This window comes from Crocodylus siamensis, chromosome 1 (genome assembly GCF_052110815.1).
Source record: "Crocodylus siamensis isolate JL-2025a chromosome 1, ASM5211081v1, whole genome shotgun sequence".
Lineage (NCBI taxonomy): Eukaryota > Metazoa > Chordata > Crocodylia > Crocodylidae > Crocodylus > Crocodylus siamensis.
Window position 1 is genome coordinate 201,039,580 of NC_143395.1, and position 27,228 is coordinate 201,066,807.

At 47.3% G+C, this 27,228-nt stretch overlaps 1 protein-coding gene and 1 pseudogene across 2 annotated transcripts in view; both read left to right on the forward strand.

Moving 5' to 3' along the window:
- Nucleotides 1-27,228, forward strand: part of SYNDIG1 (synapse differentiation inducing 1) — a 191,801-nt gene that overhangs the window by 113,783 nt on the left and 50,790 nt on the right. The window lies entirely within an intron of this gene.
- On the forward strand, nucleotides 5,964-6,164 carry LOC149873886 (U2 spliceosomal RNA; annotated as a pseudogene).

Below are 27,228 nucleotides of genomic sequence, written 5' to 3' on the forward strand. Positions count from 1 at the left end.
ACTACTTCTTTTGAACTGTCTTTCTCGCACTTTCTCACAGTATTCCCACCTCTGACATTTTCTCCCTTGCTCACTTCTTTTGCCTCTTCTCTTCCCCAAATTTGGTCAAGTGAATGCTATGCCAGTGTTGGTTAGCAGCTTGGGGCCTATTATAGTAGACAGTGTGCTGTCAGCTAAGAAACTGGTGGCCTTAACCATGATAGCCAGATGGGATGGTTAGGCTTGGGAGCTTAACCAGGGAAACCACTTGACCAGAAATGATTCTATAATTTCCTCCAGATAAAGAAGGTACTGGGTAATGTGGGCCTCTGCAAGACAGTAGGAAATCTGCTCATCGCTCCAGATGACAAAGCTAACCTATTTAACAATTTCTTTGCCTCCATTTTCCTAAGCAACGACCGGATCAGCCCCCCCACTGGGACCCCCTCAGGCCCCAAGGGAGGCGCACCCAGGTGTAGGGTAAGTGAAGATCTAGTCAGGGAACTTCTGGAGGGACTGGATGTATTTAAATCAGCTGGTCCAAACAATCTCCACCCCAGAGTGCTGAGGAAATTAGCTGAGGTCATTGCAGGACCCCGGCACGGCTTTATGAGCACTCATGGTGCTCTGGTGTGGTGCCAGAGGACTGGAAAAAGAACAATGTGGTTCCCGTTTTCAAAAAAGGGAGAAAGGAGGACCCAGGAAACTATAGGCCAGTTAGTCTTAACTTGATCCTGGGTAAGCTTTTTGAGAGAATTATTCTGCTGCATGTCCATGAGGGGCCAGCAGGGGAGATTATGCTTAGGGGCACCCAACATGGTTCATTAGAGGCAGGTCCTGTCAGACTAACCTGGTGGCCTTCTACGACCAGGTCACCAAATCCTTAGACGCAGGGGTAGCAGTGGACATAGTCTTTCTGGACTTTCAGAAGGCCTTCAACACTGTCTCTCACCCCATTCTCATTAAAAAACTAGGGGACTGTGATGTCGACACCTGCGCAGTCAAATGGGTCACTAACTGGCTGGAGGCCTGCACCCAGAGAGTGGTGGTGGACAGGTCATTTTCGACCTGGAGGGATGTGGGTAGTGGGGGTCCCCCAGGGCTCAGTCCTCGGGCCCGCACTGTTCAACATCTTCATCAGCGACTTGGACAAGGGGGTAAAAAGCACCCCGTTTAAATTCATAGATGACACTAAGATGTGGGGGGATGTGGGCATGCTAGAAAGAAGGAATAGGCTGTAATTGGACCTAGACAGGTTACAGGGGTGGGCGGATGAGAACAGGATGGGTTTCAACACTGACAAGTGCAAGGTACTGCATCTGGGGAGGAAGAACCAGCACCATACCTACAGGCTGGGGAACTCCCTTCTCATCAGTGCAGAGGCAGAAAAGGATCTTGGAGTCATCACTGATGCCAAGATGAACATGGGCCAGCAGTGTGGGGACGCAGTCAGGAAGGCCAACCACATCTTGTCATGCATCCACAGATGCATCTTGAGCAGGTCCAAGAAGGTGATCCTCCCCTTCTATGCGGCACCGGTCAGGCCGCAGTTGGAGTACTGCATCCAGTTCTGGGTGCCGGACTTCCAGAGGGAAGTGGACAACATGGAGAAGGTCCAGAGGAGGGCCACCCTTAGGATCAGGGGCAGCAGGGCAGCTCCTACGAGGAGAGGTTAAGGGACCTGAACCTGTTCAGCCTCCACAAGAGAAAGCTGAGGGGAGGATCTAGTGGCCTATTACAAACTAGTCAGAGGGGACCAGCAGGCATTGGGGGAGTCCCTGTTCCCCTGAGGATTACCAGGAGTGACTAGAAATAATGGTCCCAAACTGGCAGAGGGTAGATTCAGACTAGACATCAGGAGGCGCTACTTCACTGTCAGGGCAGCTAGGATCTGGAACCAACTTTCAAGTGAAGTGGTGCTGGCTCCTACCCTGGGAGTCATTAAGAGGAGGCTAGAGGTACACCTTGCTGGGGTTGTTTGATCCCGGTACTCTTTCCTGCCATGGTAGGGGGCTGGACTTGATGATCTGCTCAGGTCCCTTCCGACCCTACCGACTATGAAACTGTGAAACTATGTTTGGATAATCCCATATAAATGTAGCCTGACCTCCTCTTCCTCGTGTTAGAAATGCCAGGGCCAGCTCCTCTCTTGTTGGAAGTGGACACAGATTGCGTCTGTGGTGCTAAGGGTGTGAGTTTTGCTGATGGACTCTGGTCATCTGATACCCTGCACTTCAGTGCATGTTAGCTATAGAGTTACAGGACATTCAGTAATAAAACACAACTACTGACCGGACTGGGTATATCCCTCATGTTCTGGGAGAAGGCAAGAGCTTTAACTCTTGTTTACAGAGCATGACTGGACAATATGAAGTCTGATGAGCTGTTTAGGGTCTAGCCAAGGCATTTGTGCTTAAGGTAGTCTTTGAGTGGAAATCAGGTTTTCTGGGGTGGGGGTTAGGGGAGTTTAACAAAAAAAAGTATGCTTTCCATAGAAAAAAAATTTCCCCCTTCCTAAAATTATTTTTTTCTCTTTGGCAGTTCTGCTGCAGTGCTTCATGGGTGCTGCAACATAGACTTCTCATGTTCCTGCCTTCCTCTATCAGTAGGGCTTCCCAGCTCACTGCATCTCCCATGTTGCTCCACAGCCAGGAACTCCCAGACTGCAATTATTTGAGGCCTGGAAAACCTTTATTATAAGAAGAGACTCAAGGAGTATTAACCATGTAGTTCAGCAGTGCTCAGTCTCCAATCCAGCATGCAGGTCCAAACCAGCAAACAAGGCCATGTCATCCAGCCCCTGGGTCTCGAAAACTGGGTGGCGCGGAAGTGGTGGCAGTATTCATTGCTGCTCCCCTGTTGTCAAATTTCGGGACCTGTGGGGAACCCTGTGGCCCAGATGATCTGGCCCAGTGCAGTAGATCATGCTGGTTTTACAGTGGGGCTGGTGTGCAGGATCCACAGCCAGATCCAGCACTTGGGGTTAGGCCACACATGGGATTGGGCTGGCACACAGCCAGATCCAACACACAAAATCGGGTCAACACGCAGCCAGATCTGGTGCATGAGACTGGGCTGGCACATGGCCAGATTCAGAACACAAGATCAGGCTGATGTTCTGACTCCAAGATGGATCTGGCTTATAAACTGGCTTGGCACCACTCTTCTGGCTCACTGGTCCAGAAGCTTGAAAACCACTTATTTAGTTAATCAAAGAGAAGATTCAGAAGTGACTGGATCACAGTCTGTAGTTTGAGAGGGGAAAAGTTCTGATACTAGAAATCTTCTGTATCAAACATAGTGTCTCACAGTGCCTATGGGTGTTCATCTCCAGAGCAGGGGTCTCTCACCCTGTGGGAGTGAAGCAGTCCAAGGATCAGGAATTGGGCTCCATTGTATACGATCTTCACTGAATGGAATAGTCTAGCAAACTGTCATGCTGCAATGTGGGCAGCCAGGTCTGGAGTCATATGGGAGTTGAGGCACTGATGGGACAGGATGGATGAATGTAATCCAAGGACAAATCAGATCAAGTCAGGAGGTCAGGGATCCAGGAGTGAGCTGAGTCAAGGATCCAGAAGAGCAGGCAGAGTGTGGAGTAGAGGAGTGAGTCAGAGGAAACAGCAAAGCAGTCTACGGTCCCATTCAGCCCTGCTGCCCAGACACTTCCAATTCTGGGTCAGGGGTTTATATGGGTGAAATGGAGGATCAGCTGACCCCAGCCAGTGACTCGTTGACAGGGAGTGGACAGAAGCTTGGCCCCTACTAGAAGCTTCAAGCCAGCCTGAGTGATTAGCCACAGGCTAAAAAGCCTGGATGAGCAGTAGTACTGCTAGGATGAGGCCCCAAGCTTGAGGCAGTAGCTTGACAATGAAGCCTGATAACTTGCTTCCTTTACAGAAGCTTTATGGATAGTGTAATATCCAAAGAACTGTAAATCAAGACAAAACTGAGAAGGATGTTTGTATTCTGTTGCCATGCTCTACATGTAGTTAACTGTGCATATTTTTTTTCCAGTCATGTCAGTGTTTCAGGCATAAACACTCATTTTTAAACTGAGTGGACTTTTTTTCCCCCTATTTCACTAAAATATTGACTGGCATAAGCAATCAGCCACTCCCAGCTTTTGTAAACTTGGTACAAAGCAGCTCCCAAATGAATATTAGTGTGTGTAAAATGAAAAGAATGAAAATCATAGCCAGGCTCATGCAAGAAGGAGCTGTGACTGGATTGAGCTTTGGAAATCTTCACTTCAACAGCATGCATGGCTGCAGGGTAATAGCCTGGACTCACCTGGCTCAGCGTTCCTGCTGTTCCTTCAAGCAAGTATCTGTGCCCATGATGCTCTGTTGCAAATAAACTTTCATCCCAGAAGAATGTAATAAATTGCACAATCGAACATGGCCTGCCAGGGTGTTTGGTCTACAAGATGTTAAAGACTTGCCATTCGCCTCTTCAGTTGCTGTTGAAATGCTAAAAATATCAAACCAGTCTACACTGCTGTGTAGGTTAAAGACACCAAACCCAACTCAGGTACTGGAGGCAGGGAGTCACAGGGCATAGAGCTTTTCCTTTGTGGAGATTTGAGCTATCTCAGCTGTCTGCAGCTTCTAGTTGCCAGCCTGTCTTGAGTGTCTCCACCCAGACACGCCTTCAAGCACCTAAGACTTTCTCTTTCAAGGGTTGTTCCCCATTCTTTCCTTTCAACCTTGTTTTTCTGTGTCAAAGTCAGCCATAATTCCTATCTTAACCCATCCTAACTTCTTTGAATTACTTTTGCAAAGTTAGATTCATGTGCATTCGTTACACTACTCTGGAGCTCATACCTGCTCCGCTCGGGTAACCACCGCTGTTGAAGTATGAACTGTGACAGTCCCATTTTGTAGTGACTTTTTTTATGCCTCATATACCAATGCCTTCAGAAGCTGACAAGACTATGACTTACTGAAGGAGTACAAAGCAGATGACTTTAGCAAATGCCACTTCTACATTCCTGAGCAACTTTCTGACATGTAACATAGACATCAGGTTTTACTGAGGTCATTCCCCATTATTTTTAATAGCAGAACCAATGGAAGCTAGCAGATTATATACCCTTTAACTTCAGAGGAACTTTTTCAACACTCATTTGCTCACCTGCACTTCTGTACACTTCAAGAAAAGTACATCTTGTGCTCTGGCCTTTATCAGCTACAACACAGCATGCATAGAATTAATAAGGCAATTACAGTAATGAAAGAAATTTTAGCAGCAGTTGTAACCTGAATAATCACATCGCCTCAAAAAATGAAACAGACCATATCCAAGTAGTAGCATCAACACGTCATTTATTTAATCTACTGCATGGTCTTTATGGTGACTTGGACTTTACAACAGGAATAAACCTGTCACTCATCCACTTACTGGAAGGCTGGATTGTTTTTTTTACAGGGATCTTAAGTGCCTTTTCTAGCTACATGTTCAAGAGATACCTGCATGCCTCCTAGAGTGAGAAGTGGAATCCTAAACTAGGATCAGGAATAGGGCTCCTATACAGCACTTATGTGTCTTAACATTAAACTTGTATGTCACTGTATTTAATTCAGAAGGACCAACTGCAGTCTTGAAATTACAGTAAACACAAGTTTAAAGTGCCTTTCTGAATGGGGAGCCATAAATATGCAAAAATAACTCTTGGTTCTCAACCATTCTATGGCAAATTGTCAATTTTCAATGGTTCATATAAAAAACACTTTTTTCCAATAAAATGCACCTTCCCTAGGTTGCACTTCTTTCTGTGCAAAAATCAACCTGCATTCCAATGAAATGATAAAAACTGAGGGTTCCATTCACAAATTATCTTTTTTTTCCCCAGTAAGCCACCCTCACCCACACCAACAAATTGGTAACCAGGAAGTCCCTACATAGTAATGCTCAGTTAATAAAATGTACATATAGACCCTGATTCTGTAAACACTTACGCACATACTTACCTGGCAGGGGAGACACCATGATCTGGAAGGTGGTTTGGAGACACCATGATCTGGAAGGTGGTTTTCCCAGGGTAATTGTCTCTGATATGTCCTCCATAGGAGGTCTATACTGAGCAGATTCTTTTTGGTATTGGGTGGTGGAACTGGAGCGTGCTCCATCCACTCCATGCATTGACCTGGTATTCCAGTGCTTCCAGGACCGGTGCAAAAAAACAGAAAAAAAAAAAAAAAAAACATGCTTAACTTTTAAGTCACAGGATCATGGCAAATGCCTAAGACAAGCCCTATGCAGTTTATACTGGCTTTCCTGCTAACTTTATTTGACTACACACAGCCAGTAATTCCAACACCATCCTGATTCTCAGATATCTGTTGTATGAGGTTTTGTTCCCAGACGCTGTTTCTTCAACCACACAAGCAGGGGCACACATTTGCAGCAACACAAATAGTTTTTGCACAAATTGGTGCTGCCACTTTGTGCCATAGCGCACACCCCAGTGCTTTACAGAGGAACACATTGTCCCACTGGTCCATTTGTTGCAGTGGGGGCGTGCTGGGGCACAGGCTGCCTCATTGTGGGGCTAGCTGGCAGCCCTTACACTGAGACATCCTGTGCCCCAGCCAGCCAGGGAGTGGCACGTGGAGACAGGGGAGTGGGCAGCCCAGGGCCCAGAGCCCAGAGCTGAGGCATGTGGAGGTAGGAGAGCAGACAGCCCTTAGCTGGCTTATCCTTTGTCTTGAGGCACACTGCTGCTCCGAGGCTGGCTGGGACGCGGTGTGCCTCATCATGGGGGCTCCACAGCATTTGTCCCTGGAGTGCTTTCTACCACTTTTTTTCTTCAGGGGTTTTTTTTTTTGGAAGCAAGTGTTTCACTGGCACTTAAAATTAGCACAGTTTAACATGCAACACATGTGGTTTGTGGTGCTGTAAAGAGGTTAGCAGAACCACAAACTGCATGTGCCTGCATGTCTGCAAGTCACTTTAGCCTTGCATATAGGAAAGATTTTCACTGATTAAATTCAAATGATTTTTTAAACTCCTGTTTAATGTGTGCAAAGGGCAAGGTAAACAGTCTTAATTTGTTTTAAGAGGGGTTTTTTTCTTTACTTCTAGTTGTTTAAGGGTCAACTTTGGCACCAGCTTAATTAAATGGGTTTAAAATCAGGTCCCAAGTTAAACCAGTGCCACTTTTGCACCTAGGTAAGCCTTTGTACATCCAGATGCCAAACAGACAAGGAAGGTGCCAAGTATGCACTTTGCCAATGGCATCTGAACTAATGTAACCACTGTCTTACACCCAACCCTGAAACAACTCTTTGATGTGCAGAGTTGATCACCTCACTTGTTCTCAAAGAATCACAAGACTGGAAGGGACTCAAGGTTGTACTGTCCAAGGGTGGCAGTCAGTTTCCTTTCTGATCATCCATAGGGCATTTTTAGCACATGCACAGGAGAATTCTACTCTGGGTGCATAGCTCTGCACATGTGGAAGACTACAGGTGTGCACAAAGTGGTCAACAAAACGTGAAAGAGTGAGAATGCTCCTGTTTTTTACCCCCTCCCATCATAGCTGAGTGGCTATACACCTGTGGGGTCAAAAGATATGGGTTCTACACTCTGCTCATCTGGGGAGGAGGGGTTGACCCTGAGTCTCTTGCACTTTTGAAGATGGCCCTGTAGATATCCACAAAAGGGAGTTATAAGGGAGATATATGAGGTCAGGAGGCAAGGCCTCAAGCCAGGGGGTGTGTAACTAAGGCAAGTACAGACATTACACATAAACCAGTATAAGTGACCGAAAAACAGCCTGTACCCATAACAGAACAGAAGTTTGGGGTACATAAACTGGTTTAAAAATGGCAAATCCCAATCTAAGATAGACCTAGATCATTGAGATATCAGACTTAATCAGTTTAGGTTAGACAGGCCTATTAAACTTATATACCAGCTCCCCTATAGATTCAGGTTAAGTTGCTGTCCATCCCAGGTGCCTTTCATAGAATCATAGAAAACAAGGGTTGACCTCAGGAGGTCATCTAGTCCAACCCCCTGCTCAAACCAGAATGATTCCCAACTAGATTAATCCAGCCAAGGCTTTTTCTAGCCGAGTCTTAAAAACCTCCAATGATGGAGAGTTCACAAGCCTCTCTGGGTAACATGTTCCAGTGTTTTACTACCCTCCTAGTAAGAAATTTTTTCTAATATCTAACCTAAATTTCCCTTGCTGCAACTTGAGACCGTTGCTCCTTGTTCTGTCATCTGCCACCATTGAGAACAGTCTAGCTCCCCCTCTAGCCTTGCCTTGCAGGGAGACATGCTAGCATTTGCTGGGTGCTTGGCTGCTCCTTGCTGCGGCAGACCCAAGCCAGCACAGATGCAGGCAGGAAGGGGGAGGGAGACAGCAGGGACAGGGGTGCTTCATAGAAGGAAGGAGGGAGCCCCTTGGAGCTCAACGCCAGCAGCAGCCAAGGGGCCTGATCTTTCTTGTATGGAACGCCCCTGTCCCTGCCACCAGCATGTCCTGCCACAGCTCAGCACCAGTGAGCCTCAGTGAAGGGCAGCTGGCCTGGAAAGCAGAAGGCACTGAGTTCTAATGTGGGCTATCGTCCTCAGCGGGGTAAGCACTTCCATCTGCCCTGCTCTTCATCTGTGCATATAGAGCTATGAGTCCAATTATCATAGGTATATGAGTGTCAAAAATGTCATGTAGGCCGGTGGTTTTTCAAGTTGTGTTCTGTGGGGTTCTGCAAACAGTAATGACAGAGTGGGATGGCAGGCAATGTGCTGCCATTCCCTGGCTCTGTTTCAGCTCACATGGCCTGTCAGGTCAGGGGTTAGGGATTCTACAGCAGAAGTGATATGAAAGGAGTCTGTGACATATGAAGCTTGAAGAACACTGCTGTAGGCCACCAAAAATGAAAACTGGCGAAGAACAGAATGCCACCTCAAAGCTACTGCCTTAATAGATAAATCCCTGCGCTCTCAGATAAAAAGTTTAATATTCCACCCCCTGAGGTATCACAGGTTTTATTGCTCACAAATGAGGGCCTCTGAGAAGCCAACATCTGTCAGTTTTGTGTTCCTCAAGCCTAAGAAATGCAAAGCGGGTATTGCTACCAACATCCCCAACTTGTGGTTCTAGATAACTCCCTAACTATTTTGCATTTATTATGGCAACCACTACATCTAATTTTATCAGGTCACAACGTTCATTATTTATGTAATACCCTTTTTCTCTCTGAGTGCTTATAGGACCTAATTATACTTATTTTGCTTAGAGGCACTTCAGCTCTTTTCACATGCCTCTAGGAAACTCAGCACATCCCCTGTTCTTGGCAATGTCAAATTAATTTCTCACACCACCCCTTGCATTCGCCACAGTCAGATGGCTCATTAGGACTCATTACATCATGTATTAGCCATTCAGAGTCATAGTTTAATATTACTGTTGCATAGGTCTATTATCAAGCAGTCAGTGGTCTCACCTGTGAGCTGGCTTGTTGAGAGACAATGGGTCAGATTCTATCCCACCTTTTAGGCATGTAAGTGGACTCAGGCACACGCTATTCTATTCTACCCTAAAGTCCTGAAAATCCATTAATGCCTCTGTTCTTGTAATATATCGATCGTCATTTGACCCTGGTGACTGAATTACAAAAAAGCAGCAAGGGGGAGAGGAGAACCCATCCACATTTTGCATTAATTGTTTCTCAGGGATTCAAGCTGCATGGAATAGAATCGCACTTAAATCCACTTACCTACCTAATAGTTGGAATAGAATCTGGCTTAATGTGTCTCTCACAAGTGACTTTCTTATGTGGATCACAGAATTCCTGAAATTTACCAATGACGTATTTTACCAGTGTGCATTGTAGGCTCCTGCTTCCTTTGGAAAATAACATTCTCCAAAAGCAAATAGAGATGGAGATGTTATAACCTTGGCTGTCTACTACTAGCATTGCTCATTGCTAGGAACACCTGGAAGCCCTGCAAGGACCTTCTCCACTTCTCTGCCATCTTCCATTCTGGACTGAGCAGTTTCTGTGGCTTCATCTATATTTGTGAGGTATTTGTAGGTTTTGATCTGCTGCCACATAGGTAAGAGGTAAAAGAGATTAGAATTTATTTCCTGGCCAGAGTTACCTGACAAGAGCCAGGTTACAAAAGGCAATATAAAGCAGATTGGAAAATATCCATGAAAACAATTTTTCTGATGGTTTTCAATTATATGGACTTTTCCACACAAAGTCATCTGTTTTTCTAAAACATTTATAGTCTTGTGTCAAAAGGCAAAAGAGAGAAAATGTCATGAAATTATTCTTTGTTATGAGAATCTCAAAGTATTCATAGAAAAATGCTGAAAAATTAAAGCGTCCTCCGTGTTGGCCCTGAGCCTGCTCCTCCCATCCCTCCGATGCCACCTCATCGGCCCAGGCACACTGCTCCTCCCCCACTGCCGTGGCAGGCCAGCTTCTCCCCACCCTCAGGCCTGGTCCTCCCCCACACCCCCCGCATTGGGCCTGGGCCCGCTCCTCCCCTCCCTCCACTGCTGTGGCGGGGAAGGTGGGGAGCAGGTCTGGACCCCAAACAGCTGGAGGGAGCAGGCCCGAACAGGGGGGGCATAGGGCTCCATCCCTGCCCACTTGCCCCCTGTCATTCTTGATGGGCAATTGGCTAGTAACTATAGAAACACGTGTCACACACAATGAGTGAGGAACACAGATCCACACAGGAGACTATATTTTGGGGCACGTCACTCCCATAATGCAATGCACAAAGCAGCTGACTGTGGGTTTCCACCACACTGATCGCATAAGAGTGAATCTACCTCGCATTTTTGGTATAAAAAGGGTCATTGCATAAGAGCGAACTTGCACATACAAAAGCTGCATAAAGAAAGGGAAACCTGTAGTTGCTTCCAGGGAAGCAGATATCTTGGTCACAAAACTCTGCCGCAGTGAAAAGAAACAATGTTCTCTTGGACTAGGAACAGATGTTATATTTGTCTTAGGACAAATTGTACCTGTGCAGGAACAGAAAAGTCCTGAGATTGACTTGCATGTACAGTGCCCTTCTAAACGGGATTTAGTGAGTGGCAGAGTTCACTGCCACTTTTCTGCCACTGATTCAATGATACAGTCCTCAGACACCTGGTCAGAGGTACCACACATTTTCCTGAGACACTGTTAGCACTTCTTATCCCATAAAACTTTTTTAGGATTGTCTGCCCCAGCCTTCAATCTAACCAGCAATTGGATTAGTCAATTCGCCTCTTTATATATAGTCTCCTGTATGGATCTGTGTTCCTAACTCATTGTGTGTGACACGTGTTTCTATAGTTACTAGCCAATTGCCCATCAAGAATGACAGGGGGGCAAGTGGGCAGGGATGGAGCCCTATGCCCCCCATGTTCAGGCAAATTGGGCTTGCTGAAGTAGCAAAGTACAGTGTTAGGAAGGAGCAATTGAACTAATCTAGAGCAGAGTGAATTAACATATGAGATGAAAGCAAAAGTTACTCTTCTCAATGCATAATCCAGGCTGCATGAAGTTGCGCATGAATAAGTAGCATTTCAAGAGGATTACCATTTCCCAGGTACATTCGGCCCCTACAGGAAAGCACACAGACAAGAGTAAATTGAGATGTTCCATGCTGAATCTTGGCAAAGCTAGCAGAACTGACCCCAAAATGAGAGCAGCCTGCAAAGGAATTCAGACCTCAGGTACTGCTCCCAGGAGACATCCAAAACTCCTCAGAATGAAGTCAGTCACTGCAGTCAGTCTTGATTGAGACCCTTTCTTCTCATGTAACATTGTACATGTTCTTTTTGCCCTCTGTGAATCAGCTTTCTGTGCCTGCTCCCTCAATACTGCTTCTTTGGGGTCAGTATGGGCCAAATCCCCAGCTGGTGTGGTGCTGCTCTATGGAAATCAACAGCACCACATCTGTTCACCCCAGCCAAGGAAGTGGCCTCTGTTTTTTAAATGTAATTCTTGCATTCACAGCCTTTGAAGGAGGAAGTCTGGGAGAAAAAGCAATGTCTACAGAGAAATGTTTTTGCTATTGCTCAAGTATCTCAGAAATCAAGTACTTGTCCTTAGACACCTGTAGGGGTCTGTTGTTCCCTTTATGCACAGAGGAAGTAGAGAAGGAAGTCCCTTTAGGGTCTGTAGGGGTTTGTTGTCCTGTGTATGCACCGAGGATGTAAAGAGAGGACTTCTTTTAAGGCAGTGGTTCTAAAAGCTTGTTAAGTTTTATCTTGCTGGATACCCCTATGACTGTATTATAGAAAATAAAAAGCACTTTACAACACTACAGTATCTCTTGGATTGTTGGAGAGATCACAAAGTTGTACTCTTTCTTTATTTCTTTCTCCTCTGTTTATATTTCCCCCCTCTCATTCCTTCCCCTCAGATCCCATATTAAAGCTAGCCATATGTTTCCATCTAAGAAATGCTGCTCTATGGTGAGCCCCTTCTGCCTACAACCTTTTGGGCCAAACAGGATTCAGCCCCGCCCCCACTTAAAAAGCTGCAGCCCCTGACAGTTTCCCAGTGACAGAGCCATTCCCTACTCTCTTTAATCCTATCTCTACCTGTGGGTTAGCAGCATTCTCTCCCACATAAAAGTTCCCTCCTGCTTATTAGCTTGAAATGAGGGCAGCATGATTTTAAACACAATGGGGGTGATTCACCTAATTACTCAAAAAATACCCATGATAGCTGAGACTCCCAAAAGATTCTTGGCAAGACCTTCTGCTTTGCTCAGAACCTGCAACTGTAAGTAAACCTCTTGCTGTGTGGAACAGCCTCAGCTTTTGTCTGGAAAGAGGTGCATTTAAATGAAATACATTCCAGCTTAGTGATGTTGCTTTTCAAACTCCCGTCGGCATGTGTCAGTTTCTGTAATGCTATGCCAGGGGTTTTCAACCATTTTTAACAGGTGTACCCCTTCTGCCTCAAAGTTTTAGCTTGTGTATCCCTTTATGTTTTTTTCTTGGTTTTAAGGTGGGGGTGTAGATCGTCCAGGAGGTATGGGGAGGCGGGGACAGTTCCTGCCGCTGCGCGCACCCCAGTGGAGGCCCAGGGGACATCTGCCCCCCCAGATCTGTGCTCAGGGCAGAGGCAGCTGCTGCTGCAGGCCAGACTTTGCACCCCACTGCCCCAAGAACCATGCAATGCCATGTGCCTGCTGCAGCCAGGCGAGCAAGGGACAAACACACACACACACACAAAGACATAGACACACATAGGGTGAGGGAAAGGCAAGGGACTGGGAGGGGCCAGATCAGAAAAGTGGGGGGGAGCATGTCTCTGTGCCCGCTCCCAGGAGTAGGACTGGGGGTGTGAGGGCAGCAGTGGCCCTCTGCGGGCTGCATATGCACAGCCCAGCTGGCTGGACACAGCCAGTTGCACGTGCAGCTCTGTGGGCTGCTGACAGGCAACTCACAAGGCGCGAGGCACATCAGGATCCCACAGAGCTGCACATGCGACTGGCTGCAGGAAAGCAGTGCGGGGCACAGCAGAGGTGGCGTGGGGTGGGGGCAGTCACTGTGCACAAGCCCCACCCCGCATCTGGCTGGGTGGTGTGTGTGCAGTCCACAGCACCGCTGCCCTTGGGCCCCCTGGCCCTGCTTCTGGGAGCAGGCACAGAGTGTGAACTGAGGTGGCAGGCGGAGAGGCACCACAGTGTGCTGCGTGTGGCCAGTGGCACTCAGCACTCCCCTCCCCCGGGTAAGAAGCAAAGTATGCAAAGGTGCCGGGTGAGACACTGCTGCCGTACCCTGGGGTGCATTCCGTCCCCGACTGCCTGCCTGCCTGCCTGCACATACCCCCCTACAGCAGCAGTTCCCAATCTGTGGTACAGGTACCACCAGTGGTACACTGTGGCAGGGCACTGTTGGTGCTTGCCACTTTAAGGGCCAAGTCAAGCAGCCAGCACCTTGCTTGATTGTGGTGGCCATTTTAGAAACATGGCTACCTATACAAACAGAGCAGTTTGTGGCAGCCCAGGCAGAAACATTGCTGGCTGAACTATCATATGAGAACATTTGCAGGTAGGCTCTTGGTCCTGGGCATGACCCAAAACTGCACCCTGCTGGGGAAGGGTGGCCTGGTGGGGCTCCTGGTGGTGTGGGAGTCCTCAGGAAATGCCAGGCCAGTTACCTCCCCAGTGAAAGGTGAGGAGGGGTGCCTTAACCAGCCCATCTTTGGATGGGTTTTGGAGGCAGCTGTGGGAGTAGTGGGGCCAGGCATGGCAAGTGGAGTGCCACCTGAGCCCAGCAGGGATGTGAGATCCTGGAGAATAGTGTGAAGAGCATAGAGCGTGGCCTTGCCCAGAGTAAGGCTGAACAGGAGTAGGCCTGAAGGGCTCATGTACTCAGCATGAGGGGGGCTGAGTAGAGTTAAATGAGGAGTACACATGAAGGGCAGTCCCAGGGGCATGTTGAGTAAGGCCGAACTGGGAGTATGCCTGAAGGGCAGTGCACGGGCCAGCCCCATTGATAGTCAGTCTTGAAGATGAGACGACCCCAGGGTGGGGTGTGGTATAGAGACCCTAGAGGGGACATAGTAGGAATCCCAGGTGTGGGGAAGAGGCCAAGGCATGGTTGTGGATGCTTGACACTGTAGTTTGGGCCAGAGGCCAAGTAGAGGGCTCAGTCAGAGTTAGGGGTGAGTCCTGATCCCAGTAGGTCCTCTGCTGCAAGGAGGCTGAGTGTGGGACAAAAGTAAAGCCAGTAATTGAGCACAATGACCTGCTGCTCCAGGGTGGGAGTGAGAGTTCTTGTGAGACCCTGGAGCACCAGTCATGGTGCAGGATATGATTACATCATGTGGATGTCATCTCTGAGGCATAGGCTGTGCATAGTGGAGGTTGGAGCTGCAGGTAGTGCTCCCTGGCACTGGGGCATGTAATGGGCAGTCTCCTGCATTTACTATCCATTTATGAGAACACCAAAGTTGTGGCAGGTGAGACAAGGCAGATTGCCCCATAGAGACAGGTGGGCAGGCCAGGATGGAGCAGCCCCTAACTTGCCTCATCACATATGCAGACAACCTGTCAGTGGTAGATGTTAATAGATTTATTGTCATAAATTTGTATGACAAATTTTCTGGTGGTACTTAAGGTTGTATCATATTAAATTGGTGGAGCACAATCTGTCGTTTGGGAACCCCTGCCCTACAGCCTTTCTAAGTACCCCAGGGACATGCGTACCCCTGGTTGACAATCCCTGTGATATGCCATCCTGCCCATATAAGGCAAGAAGCCTCTGCCTTACGCCATGGAAGTCTCCAGGTCTCCAAAGCTGATTTGTGAGTTCATTGAGGGAAAGGGAGAGAGGTTCATAGCTAGCTTTTTGGAAACAGTGATAAAAAAAATTAACAAGTTTGTGTATTCATGTATTTCATAGATTTCATAGACAATTAGGGCTGGAAGGGACCTTGGAAGATCGAGTCCAGCCCCCCGCCCTAAGGGCAGGAAGTCAGCTGGGGTCATGGGATCCCAGGAAGATTAGCATCCAATTTTCTCTTGAAGATATTCAATGTAGGTGCTTGAACCACCTCCAGTGGCAGGCTGTTCTAGACCTTGGGGGCTCAAACAGTAAAGAAATTCTTCCTTATGTCCAGCTTGAAATGGTCTTGCGGTACTTTATAACCGTTCAACCTCGTCATCCCTTGGGGCGCTCTGGTGAACAAACATTCCCCCAGATCCTGGTGGTCACCCCTGATAAACTTATAGGTAGCCATCAGATCACCCCGAGCCTGTGCTTTTCCAGGCTAAGGAGTCCCATGGCTCTCAGCCTGTCATCGTAAGGTCTGTTTTTCTGACCTCTGACCATGCGCGTGGCTCTTCTCTGGACTCTCTCAAGCTTCTCCACACCCTTTTTGATTGTGGAGCCCAAAACTGGATGCTGTACTCCAGCTGCAGCCTCACCAAGGCTGAGTACAAGGGGAGAATGACGTCCCGGGATTTGCTTGAGAAGCATCTATGGGTACAAGCCAGCGTTTTGGTCGCTTTACTAGCCACAGCATTGCATTGCAGGCTCATGTTCATCTTGTGATCAATGATGACCCCCAAGTCTTTCTTCCGTAGTGCTAGCCAGTGTAGCACTGCCAAGCCTATAAGGATGCTGCAGGTTTTTCCCCCCAAGGTGGAGAACCTTGCATTTTTCACTGTTAAACACCATCAGGTTCTCGTCCACCCATTTGCCTGTCCAGGTCAGCCTGGATCACCCACCTGTCTTCTGGTGTGGATGCTTTGTCCCAAAGTTTGGTGTCATCGGCAAACTTGTCCAGTCTGCTTCTGACTCCAATGTCCACATCATTAATGAAGATGTTGAACAATATGGGTCCAAGGACAGAGCCTTGGGGGACCCCACTGGTCAAAGGGCACCATGACGATTGACTTCCGTCAATTACCACCCACTGGGTCCGACCATGAAGCCAATTTCCTAGCCAGCGGATCATGGTGGACCCAAGGCCACAATCAGCCAGTTTCACCAAGAGGTGATCATGGGATACCAGATCAAAGGCTTTTTTGAAGTTAAGGTATATGACTTCAATCTCTTCTCCCTTGTCCAGGTGATAGGTCACCTGGTCGTAAAAGTAAATGAGATTGGTCAAGCAAGACCTACCCACAACAAACCCATGCTGGCTATCCCTCAGGATGTTGGTGTCAGCCAGTCCATTAAGGATGGCCTCTTTAATAAACTTTTCTAAGACTTTCCCTGGGATAGAGGTCAGGCTGATGGGCCTATAGTTTGCCAGATCCACTTTCCTCCCTTTCTTGAAGATAGGTACCACACTGGCCTTCTTCCAGTCTTCAGGCACTATACCAGAGCACCAGGAGTTCTCAAAGATCCATGCCAAAGGCTAAGCTATGCCAGCCAGCTCCTTGAGTACCCTGGGGTGTAGATTGTCAGGGCCAGCTGACTTGAAGGTATCCAGCCTCTCAAGATGTTCCTTCATGAGGTCAGCATTGATGGAGAGCAGGAGATCTCCCTCTCTCGGACCTCCCTGTCCTGTAATGGGCATGGGCGTCCCATGGGACTGATGAAAGACTGACACAAAATACACATTTAATAGGTTGGCTTTTTCCTGGGTGTCAGTTGTCAGTTGCCCCATCTGGTTTAGCAGGGGTCCAGTGTTGCCCTTACTTTTCCTCTGGCTCCCCATATATCTGACTTTTTTTCTTGTTCTTGATGCTTGAAGCTAGTTGGAGTTCAGTTGCAGCCTTGGCTTTCCTGATTTGCTCCCTGCTGGACCTGACCAGTGCAGAATATTCCTCCTTGGAGGTGAATCCCATACTCCATCCTTTGTAGGCCTTTCTTTTTAGCCTCAGGAGGTCTGCTAGATCCCTAGAGAGCCGGGGGGCTGCTGTGCCCTCTTGCTGCCTTTCCTCTGAGTTGGAATCAAATTAGCTTGTGCGATTGAGGATCGCTCCCTTGAGGAGCAAGCACCCTTCCTGAACTCCCCTCCCCTTGGGGTCGTGGTCCCTTAGGGCCTCACTGACAAGCCTCCTGAGCTTGTCAAAGTCAGCTTTCCTGAGGTCAAGGACTTCAGTGTTGCTGACTGACTTGCCAGCTTTACAGCAGATGGTGAAAGTGATCAGCTCATAGTCGCTGTCACCCAGCTTCCCATCAATCACTAGGTCGCCAAGTTAGGTCATCCCCAGTAGCCAGTACCATGTCGAGCAGCGCTTTAGCTCTCATTGGCCCATAGACTTCTTGAGTCAGGTAGAGGTCATCCACACACAATAGGAAGCTTTGCAACTGCTCGGATTTTGCTGAGTGATCCTCCCACGAGATGTTTCCTTTAGTTCCCTTCACTGTAGCTGCAGTGATATCCTCTCCTCTCCCATATCTCATTGAGGTCCACCACCCCACCGTGGCTCCAATTAAATGATCAGCTGACGGGGTCAAGGAGGGGCAACTTTTGGCTCATGCTGGCTGAATGAGTTGGAGGTTGATGGAGGAAAATTTTGTGCTTGCTAGCTGGCAGTGTGACGTACTCTGCAGTGTTTGCACTGGATTGGCCCTTAGGCACCCCTGGGGGCAGGAGGAAGAGTTGGCTTGGTGCCAGAACCACTGCCTAGGCAGTAGAGTTCAAAATGGGGATGGATCACTGCACCCAAGGGATGCTGGAGGACTCAAACTAAGCCAGAATACCTGTCTGGAGTTGCCACACCTTAATAGAACAGGGACAAAATTAGATGAACTAGAGATAATCCTGCTCTGTAACAGCATAACTTTAAACTAAATAACAGGTGCTTAAAGCTACTTAAACCATGATAATGTGCCTATCCAGAGATTAAGAGTTCCAGAAGCCATCTAAAATTACCATATAATGAGGCCCTGAGTAATTAGCCACCAGATTAGCCTGGCCCAGCTGCAAAGCCACACTCATGTTACCATGTCCCCATCAGAATCCCAGCCTGTAGTTCTCCATGTTGCAGCGAGCTAAATTTCTATACGATTCTTTTCCAATAAACTATGGGAGCATTTGTCAGCCTTTCTGGGCATAGAGGGCAATTGTGGGAAGGCACCAAAGGACTGTTAGCATTTGATTGTGTTATCCTGTGTCCTCAATGTACAGTGACCACCCTGGCTAGGGATACCCATTCAAAAAGCCTGAGCCTGAATTGATTCAATCTTTGCATGTTAATCTAACCTGGCTAGGCTAAACTGGTTTGCAACTGCACCGACATTCTTTCTGGACTGAGGAAATTCAGGCACATGCCTGCAGTGGCTCAGGCTATAAGCCAGGGGACACTACAGTAGCCCTCCCTTCCTTTCCGCACTGCTAAGCTGAGGGGGGTTGGGGCCAGGCAGTGGCAGGACAGTCTGATTAGGGAGGGATTCCCCACGCCCCCTCCCCCATAACAGCCTTTATCAGCATTTAGCACCCCATCAGAAAACAAAGTATCTCTCATTAGTTCAAGCTGTTCTTAAACAATTTTTTTCAAGGAAGGGAACATTTCAAGGAGGGACATTACCAGCTACCTGTTGATTAGCTCCAAAAAGCCCTAAACTGACACTGTCCTGTCTGCCTTACACAGACACCTCTCAGCTAGCATACCACATGCTGACTGAGGTCTGTGCTCTTGGAGGGAAGGAGGGGAGCTCCCTTCTTGATCAGTGAGTGGTGCAGGGGGTCAGGAGAAGCTAGGCTGATGCTATTGTGCCTGCAAGTCTTTGCCAGAGCTCCAGCGAGGGAACAGAGGGGAGGAGCCAGCTCAGCTGTCTAGAACATAGAGCTCAGCCCAGCCCAGAGAGCATACCACAATGCTGGGGGACTCTGATTTAACTTAAATCAAGAAGGGGTCTGAGACAGACATTGCATAAACTGGTTTGACCCAAATCAATTAAGTTTGATACTGAACTCAACCAGGTTTATCTCAAACTGGTTTCAGCCATTTTCAAACTGGCTCATGTACACTGAATGTCTGTTCTGTTACAGGTTTAAACCAGTTTCTGATCACTTAAACTGATTTATGTGTAATGTCTGTCCCTAGTCCCTGAATAAAAGTGACTCAGCCATTCAGTGAGCCAGGGATGAAAGGTTTGCAGAATTGTCTTTAGGGTAGTGTGATGGGGAAATAAAGGTGCAAATTCAGATGCAGGAGGATTTTGGTATCTCAATTACTACTATACAGGAAGATGGGCAGATGTGATTCTTAACCTTTTTACTTATCACTTTCTCCAAGTGACCAACTTCCATCATCTCCATCACATCTAGACTGCGAATCAGCCAGCTGGGCATTATCCTTTATAAATTGGATTTGGTGGCCCAAGATATCACTTTCCAGCCTGTGTTTATATGAAGCAGCATAGGTCCTAGCAAATGCCACAGAACAGCCAAATGATGGAGTCTGGAACAAAAGCACCTGAATCCCACCCTCCAGCCATGGTCCTTCAGTTCTGTGAAGGCCAAAGCCAAAAGCTAAGGATTCATCCCCAAATCATTACAATTAGGGTAAGAGTTATGTCATAGAAATAGCACCACTTTATCACTGTCTGGCAAACAACCCCCAAAAGGTTATAGAAATTGTCTGCGGTCATGTGAAACATATTATCTGGGTCCTCAATGCTGCTGTCTTTCCAGAGAGTAACAAAGAGCACTTCTTAGATCATGTAGAGCTGTGCAATTTCTCTTCCTAGAGACAGTGAAAAGAAGTATTTGCTGGACAAACAGGCAATCATGCTTCAAAGGCTAGAAAGCAAAAACTGCAAAGCAACTAAACTGAAGCCTGTCTATTACCTGTTTTATTGTAATGTATCATACTGTATAAGCAATGTCCTTTTAATTTAAGCATCCTTGCTACTACAACAACATTATTATTATTGCATTTATTATTTTACTCTAATTCCATAGCACATGGCATTGTGTATAGAGGACATAATAAGATGTAAATGGCCCAGCCTTGCCTGCTTGCTAAAAGGAAGAGAACCTCGCAGGTCATCTTCACTGTCCCTATGAACAAACTTTCTGAATGAGTAGGTTAGTTTGCTGCCATTCCAATATCCTTAAGGTCTTCATGGTTGATTTTAATGTAACAATTATTGACATTATCATCACCACCACCATTGTTCCTGTGGTTATGATCAACAGATCTATGAGCCCCGGGCACAAAGACCTCCTGTTCTAGGTGTTGTGCAAACTTAGAGCCATAAGCTGATCCCTGCTCAAAGAGCTTGCAGTTTAAGACAAGAAAGACAGCAACTGGATACAGACAAATGGAATAGCACAAGGAAACAATGATGATGAGCATCCTGGGCTGAGGTCTCAACAGCAAATCTGTCATTAACTTGGAGATGAGAAAATTCTGCAAACATCTGCCCATGGTTATTTTGTCTGACGCGTTTCAGAAGCCTAGGTAGGCAAAATAGGAGAGTTATTTGTTCCATGCAATAAGGAAAATGCATTGCTCAAATAGTTAATTTTTCAAACATTGCACCATACAAATGATCTGATGGCTGTTATCCAACCTGCCTGGACACTGTAACTTACTGACAAACTTACAGCAGGAATATCAGGTAGCTGACTGGAATTTGTTTTGTACCCAAAAGCAAGGCTACAGTTTTTGTCATGGCGGGCCCAGAAATCATGAATTTGAAGAAAGAGTGGGACTCTTGTGAGGCCCCCTATGTTTCTATTAAAGAGTAGAAAATAGGCATGTGGGGGATGTAGCGTATCTAGGGATGTTGGCCGGTAGGAAAGAAGAGGGCATGAGCACACCACACTACAACTTCTGGGAGGCAACCCACTAAAGTAAGGAAATGGACTCAGGAGATCACATATTTTAGTTATTGTTGTAGGTACTCCTGTTTCTTCCTGTACTTCTGCCACAAAGTTCACTAACTACTTCTGTGACAAAGTAGGAGCATTACTCAGAGACCTGGCACCACATCCATCATTGCAGCAATGGGACCCCATTCCTGTATCTGATTCTTCTCCCTGCATATCACTCCTAAATCTCTGTACCGCCTTACCCTCACAATCCCCTCACACATGCCTTTCTTTTAAGTGTCATTGGCCTGCCCCTTAGCCCTCAAGACTGAGTCCCCACAATTAGATCCACGCTTTCTTTAGTGCTCAGTTTCCGTATATGCCTGTGATTTATGGCACAGGTTTTCTCATGGTTCAACATTTCCACCCTGGCCTGCTGAGCTCTGGTGGGTTAGCTAACATGATTTAATAGTCAGCAGGGTTCAAAATGGGTCTGTGGGAACCTCTCTCCACAGTATTTCTCTGCCTGCTTGTTTGTCAGCAGATAACTTTTGATTGCCAGGGAGCCAGTGTGGAAACCTTTCTATCCAGGAGGAGCCTCTGACTTTGAAGTAATGTAGATTGTCCAGATTCTGTGCACATGGCTCTCTGCACTGGGCTCCCATCCTTCCAGATGCTAAGTATCACTCGGTGGTCTCTGTGTTTGGAAAGATGGGCATGCAGAGCTTGACCCAGAGCCCTGTCTCAAGTCAAAGGGAGACTCAGCTCCAATTCCAAATTGCTTTTGCATCAGGCTTTTGTTTTCTCAACCCGAATCACAGGATCAGTCAGAAAGGGCACTAGGCAGGTGTCCTGGAGAAGATTCCATTCCTTGCCATAGATAGATGGTGGCATGACCTACTGCAGTGAACATACGTGTGTAGGAAAAATATTGATGTCACAAATATTAACATCTGTACAGATTTTCTCAAACTCTCCCTCCACTATCTCCAGGCAGTACTGTAAGCCCAGGGGATTTAAACACATGCACCTAAGGTACAAGAGATGACTTGTCTATCCTTTCTAGTTCAATTTATTTGCTTGCCAGACAAGCAAGATGGCTTGGGAAGAGAGGCTGTTTGCATTATTTACATCTTTTTCTTTTTTGCAGGGACAGAAATGCCCATTAATTTCCCATCAGTCAAGCATTCATCATCATATTTATTCAGCAGATAGTGGAAGAGGGTCTGTTTAATTTTCTTATTTGTACCTGGTGACATAATTGTATATTATGGAACCTTGCCAGGCTGCTAATCATGCCTGGAACTAATAAAAGGAAGTCTTATTAGCAATTTGAGCAGTCCTAGTTAGATATTCCTGGCTTACCATTTGCATGCTAATAGGTCTCCACCAAGGGGGATTCCAACCCCTGTGTAGCAGTTCCTTAAAAATGGCAGAGGGAAACTAAACCCCAGGAATGGCCTCTGTTTTGTCAATATGCACTGAGGCAGCCGATATTGTAGTTGTGGCAGGTGCAGAGATTCCACCTCAGTAAAACAGCTGGGTATTCATATCCCACCTCCCACCATGTGAGGCGGGCCAGTAGGGGGCGATCCTGCGTTGAGCTACCCACCTCCCTGCGCCCGACCACCTTCCAGGCTCTGAATGCCTCACTAGGGGCGCCTTATGCTTGGCTGACCCCTCTCCCGGATCACACTCACTAGTCTGGGGGTAACATCGCCACCACCACTCTGAGAAGGGACTGTCTCGGCCCTGTGTCCTCGGGGAAACACAGGCCTAATAGTCTGACGGGTACTCGACCCAGTACAGGCACCTGGGGCACTTCCCCAAGTCAGGGCGCAAAAAGTAAAGTCTCCCTTAGTCCACAGACCTAAGGGGTCTCTTAGGCATAATTTAGACCCACCCCTCAATAAGTCTCCCACGCCGGTCACAAAGGAGAACTTTATTGATTACAAGGGGTAGGGTAAACTAGGGTATAGGGTTGAGCAATATCTTAGAAATCCTAAAAAGCAAACAGTCTGGCTGAGGTAGCCTTTTGATTACGCATCTATGTTGCTGCCAGCTAAATATCTAATCCGATTGAGTAGCTTACTCACAAGCATCTTCCAAAGGCAGGTGAAGTTTCCCTTTGGGGGCAGGCAGTTCCTTGCTCATGAGTTTTGGGGTGAGAGAGAGCTAGTTTCAGATGGTAAAGCTCCTCTGAGTCCCCCGCATGGCTGCTGCTTCACCACATGGCAGAAGAGAGAGCTCGCCTCTTCCCCCCCTAACTTATATAGCCCCTGTGACCTCATTCACCTGGTCCAGTGGAGGCCAGCCCCGGTTGGCTGTCAGCCAACCAATTTGAAATACATCACCTGTTACCGGGCAGATTCCAGCTCCCCAGGTAGAAACCCCTCACCCAGGTAATTGATGCAAGTCACGTAGGCAGAGGGAGCAGGTTTTCCCCCTCCCTCAGGAATGCAGTCAGCTCAAGTTACCTAAATAGACAGGCTGAGGGTGCAGTCCCCTGTGTGCAGGGCCCACCCTACTCAAATGGTTGCAGCTCAGAGATTTTAGTCACAGTGTCACAGAGCAGAGATTTTGGGGAGAAACCAAGGTGGCTTTCTGCCACAGTAGTCATCTGCTCCAACAATTCAAAATTAAAAGGGTCACTGCTGGCAAATGTGACTTTGGAATCCCTAGCGGTTGTTTCCTTTCCTTTCATGTGAAACAAAAGTTGCTTTCTGTTACCATGTGAGTAAGAGATTTTGAGAGTGGAGCCCAGGACTATGAGACTGCATTAAAGAAAAGGTAGCAAGTGTTAATAAAATGCTGCATGAAGAAGTAGGTTATATCTGTGTTGGTCCAAGGACATAGGCAGACCAGGTTCTTTGGGTGAATCTAATATCTTTTATTAGAGGATTGTCCTTGTTGAGGGAAAGCCTTTTTAAGCTTGGTGAGGTGGCAATCCCAGGTGTTCTCTTCAGTGCAAATTCGGTGGTATCTGAGGGCTTGGGTGTATATCACAGCATGAAGAAGCTGTATTGAACTGCCGGAGAATCCTCGAAAGTAGGGGAGTTAGGTTCATTTGCCTCCCGGTCCCAGTCACAAGAAAAGGACCTGGATTTGGAATGTTTCCAATAATTGCAGGAATGTCTTGCTTTCACAAAGGGCTTTTTCTCCTTGCCAAGCGTGGAGCTGTTAGTTGAACAATATCCACTGGGGTCTAAAGGCTTCCTGTAGAAAGGAAGGATATTCTGTGGCCAGCATGCTACACTGGTGCTCACAAGATAGGGCTAAGATCTGAGCATGGCTTTTGGCCGAGACGCATCATATAGCTGCCTGACTCTTCACTGCCTTATAGCCCTTTGTACCAAGTAGGATGTTACAGAAGAGCCCTGCTGCCTGTACAGCATCCCTGCCCCGCACCTGGGTGACTGCTCGTATCCTGGCCTTCCATCTGCTCCAAATCTCCCAGGCAAGAATGGAGCGGAGAGGGTATTCCACTGCAAGGTGCCTATAAAGAAAGGGCAGAAGGTCAGCCCCTGCTTGACTATGAAAATGAGGGAAGAATCTGACTCAGGTCTCTCTCTTCCTCTGCTTCAGTTCCTCCTTTGTCTGTCTTGCTTACCTGGACTGTGATTGCCTCAAAACCGGGCCCTTCTCTTATACCTGGTGAGTGTTTAACACAGTGGAGCCCTTGCTGTGTTGATGAAGCTGTTGCAGACCAGATAAGAAAGGGTACTTAACTGCTGGAACCACTGAGCCTTGTAAGTGGCCAGACCAGGAAGCAGATGGGCACAAGACAGAACATACTGTTTGCTTTGTGTATGTATATGCGTGTGTGTGTCCCTGGGTGTACACATGCTTCATTTAGCTAGTGGGCACACACTTTTGAATAAATCTCAAAACAACCAGTCACCCCTCAGTAAGCTTCTTTCCACAAGCAAGAGAGAACGTTGGCTATTGCTGTCTACACAGGACGCTTGGTCCAGGTGACAGGTCAGATGCCAGGACGTTTGGTTAGGGTAACAGATTCTGCTGACAGGACATTTGGTCCTGGTGACAGGGTCTAAGGACCTGCGTTAGCCTGGCCCAGCTCTGAGCCAAGTACTCCCCATGCTATTGCCGCTCCATTGTTTCCACACAAGCTTAGGCAGGTTTTCTTGTCAGAAGATCCCATGGTTCATTGTGCTGAGAAGGTCTAGGGTTCTTTTACAGGTAACTGTATCTATCATCTATCCTTTAAGAGGCTTTATGGGAAGACTAGCAGCACCTGCATGATCTTTCACAGTAAAGTGGGAAGGTCCAGCCTGCATTAAAACACAGCCTGGCACTTCCCTCCCCACTCCCAGGTGGATAAGATGGCCCAAGCTTAATGTATTCAGGACCTATGCTGGCCAGTTTTATGGGTGGATCTGAGCTAAAAGTTGTGTAAGAGCATGGATGTGGTATAGGTATACTCTGTGGGGAAAAAACCCTGTTCCACAGCTTACATAGCCTCTATCCCAGGGGTACCTCTGTGTGCTGATGCTGAAGCTGTGGTTGTGTGTTTGAGTATACCACAAGCTGATAGTGAGGCTTGGCATTCTCCTTCTTTCATGCAGTAAGAGCTTCTGGGAATGGCAGTAGCCCCAGAGCTGGATTTTTTTTATACCCACAGAGTGAGTGTAGTTTAGTACTTAGACCAGTGGTTCTAAATCTTTTCAGACTTGAGGCACCCCTCATTGGATTCCAGGCACTCCTCCGTATCTTTGAATTGAATGGCACCCAATTTCAAAAATGAATATAGGTATTACAGTGCTTACCACCTTGCAGAGGGGCTGGGCAGTGGGGGCGGGGATTTGTTTAGGCAGCAACAAGCCTGAGACTGCATTTATCTACTTAGTTTATCAGCTTATCTCCTCATACCTCGCAGCACACTTCAAACGATATGATAGTACCCCAGGGTGCCCCAACACCCTGGCTGAGAATCACTGACTTAAACCTAAGCATTCTAGGAACTATAATTTAAGACAGTGGTGTCCAAAGTGGGGTGCGCAAGATGATCCAGTTGGGGTACGGGAAGAAAATATTAGAACTTCTGTTTATATTTATATTTATAAATATAATATATACATATATTGGTGGTGCATGCTCAAAAATTTTTTACTGATAGGGGTGTGTGATCAAAAAGTGGTTTTGAGATGAGTGGCCATGTTGTTTCTGTTTGCACTTGGCAAATGCAAGAACAGAATTATTTTGCCTGTGTGTCAGGCAATTTGTTGCCTGGTTAGTTTGCACCATGAGGGGTTTCATCTCCTAGAAAACGGGCTGACCAGAATAGCTAAGGGAGGTTCCATGCAGCAGTCCAGTGGCATGAGGACAAGTAGAAGACCAGTTCTGGGGTACATCACCCTAAACATGCAGAAAGACTCTTCCTATACACACAGCAAAACCCAGGCCCAAGGCCTACAAGGCTCATTCTGTGATGCAAGCAACTGGGGACACCTTGAAACGGGCTGCCCTGGCCTCTGATTTTCATTGCTCTACATGATGTTCCTTCTAAAGAATCCTCAGCAGGTTTTGCACTGACCTTCCTCAGGTCTTCACTGCAGTAGCATAACTAGGGGTGGGCAGGCAGGGCAACAGCCCCAGCTACTGATTTAGATGGGTGCCAGAATGGTGGCCGCTGGGAAGGATGGACTGTGGAAGCAGGAACCCACATTCCAGAAGATGCTGTCACACCCCCAATCTCCTGCTCAGCACTGCCTCCTCTCCCGCTCCCCAGTGGTTGCCCTCACTTCAGTGCTCACCACAATCCTCCTCCGCCTTCTGTTCCTCAGCCCCTCCCTCCTTTCCTTCCCTTCTCCACCTGCTCTCAAGTATCCCTAGTTACACTTTTGTTACACTGAGCTACCCATCTTCACACCCATGCTTGCTGAAACTGTAGTGCATCCTTCTCAGGTGTCCTGTCACAGGGGCTGAGCTTTGTCCAGCTCCCTCCTGGGAGGACGCTCTTGAGGCTACCAGTCTATCAGATACAGATGTTCCAATTTTTCAGCAATCTCTGTTGGCCACCGTTCAG